Source organism: Psammomys obesus, unplaced genomic scaffold (genome assembly GCF_907164565.1).
Source record: "Psammomys obesus unplaced genomic scaffold, mPsaObe1.curated_primary_1811, whole genome shotgun sequence".
Taxonomy (NCBI): Eukaryota; Metazoa; Chordata; class Mammalia; order Rodentia; family Muridae; genus Psammomys; species Psammomys obesus.
In genome coordinates this window covers 3,030,775-3,032,614 of record NW_026585504.1, presented here as the reverse complement: position 1 = coordinate 3,032,614, position 1,840 = coordinate 3,030,775, and the positions used below count along the sequence as shown (strand labels likewise).

The 1,840-nt window shown below is 46.4% G+C and overlaps 1 pseudogene; it reads left to right on the top strand.

Annotated features, from left to right (window-relative positions):
• Positions 1–461: 461 nt before the first annotated feature.
• On the top strand, positions 462–1,366 carry LOC129674992 (40S ribosomal protein SA-like; annotated as a pseudogene).
• The last annotated feature ends 474 nt before the right edge of the window (positions 1,367–1,840 follow it).

The following is a 1,840-nucleotide window of genomic DNA, read 5'->3' as shown; positions in this document are numbered from 1 at the left end:
GCTCACAACCAAAAATACATTAAAAAAAAAAAAAAAGAAAAGAAAAGAAAACCCTTGCAGGTGTACTCAGCCATTTGGGTTTTACGTTTTAGCTACTTCCAGATGTAGTGAATTTGACAACCAAAAGTCACCATTACACCCAGTTTTCTAAGCACAAAGTTGGAAGTTAGTTGCAGGGTTGCAGGCACAGCTGTAGAGCCCGTTCAGCTTAGGAAACAGGAAAAGTCTATGTGATCTATTCAGAAGCCTTTTTAAACTATAGGGCTTTGGGATATACTGTTAAGCAGACCCAGAGAAATGGCTGTCTGCTCTCCAATGTTCAAATAATTTCTTTAAACATGAATTCACATGATCCCAAGATAAGTTGTTAAAGTTAAATTTTAAAATACTACACATGGCTTTCCACGCTGCCCAGGGATGGGTCCATAGGGCGTTGTTCTTGATTCCTGCCGTTAACTTAAATGGAAGCTTACACACTGTCTGGAGCCTTTGATGTCCTACAGATGAAGAAGGAGCATGTTCTCAAATTCCTTGCTGCAGGAACCCACTTAGGTGGCATCAACCTTGACTTTCAGATGGAGCAGTACATCTACAAAAGGAAGAGTGATGGTATCTACATCATAAACCTAAAGAGGAGCTGGGAGAAGCTGTTGCTTGCAGCTCCAGCTGTTGCTGCCATTGAGAACCCTGCTGATGTCAGTGTCATCTCCTCCAGGAACACTGGCCAGCGAGCTGTGCTGAAGCTTGCTGATGCCATTGGAGCCACTCCAATTGCTGGCCACTTCACACCTGGGACCTTCACTAAGCAGATCCAACCAGCCTTTAGGGAGCCACAGCTTCTGGTGGTGACTGACCCCAGGGCTGACCACCAGCTCCTCACGGAGGCCTCTTACATCAACTTGTCCACCATCGCTCTGTGCAACACAGAGTCTCCTCTGCACTGTGTGGGCATTGCCATCCCATGCAACAACAAGGGAGCTCACTCAGTGGGTCTGATGTGGTGGAGTACTCCGCATGTGTGGCACTCTCTCCCTTGAGCACCGTGAGAAGTTATGCCTGATTTTTACTTCTACAGAGACCCAGAGGAAGTTGAGAATTTCACACTGCTGCTGAGAAGGCCGTGACCAAGGAGGAATTCCAGGGCAAATGGACTGCACCAGCTCCCGAGATCACTGCCGCTCAGCCTGAGGTGGCAGACTGGTCTGAGTGTACTGTTCCTCTGTGCCCACTGTACTCACTGCCCTCTGTACCCACCCAGCAGTTCCCTACTGAAGACTAGAGTGCCCTGCCTGCCACTGAGCATTGGCCAGCAGCTCCCACAGCACAGGCCACCGAGGGGGTTGGAGCCACCACTGAATGGTCCTGAGCTCCTCTGTGGAAACCTGAGTAAAGGGAAAAAAGGTGGAAGGAAAAGTAAAGTTCCTAAAGGCTGAAAAAAACCACTACCCATGGCCATCCTCTACATTCATATACATATCAACATCTACATTGCTTTTTCAGTTTATCCTCTTTAGCCAATTTATCTGCTGAGTTGGGCTGGATTTAACTGAGTCAGCATAGCAACATTCACTTGCTCAGTGTGGACTCAACCACATGTTCCCAATAGGTGTGGCTATATCATCAAGGTAGTCTTAGTGATACAGTAATCAGGTCATCTTATGACTAAATGTGAGAAAATGTTTCTAAAACAACTCACTTTTTAGTTGTAATCCTTTATCTATGTCCCTGTCCCCACCATTTGAAAACTTATGTTCCTTGTTTCGGTATGTGTGTGAAGAATGACTGTCGCTTTATGTGTGTGTGTGTGTGTGTGTGTGTGTGTGTGTGTGTGTGTGTGTGT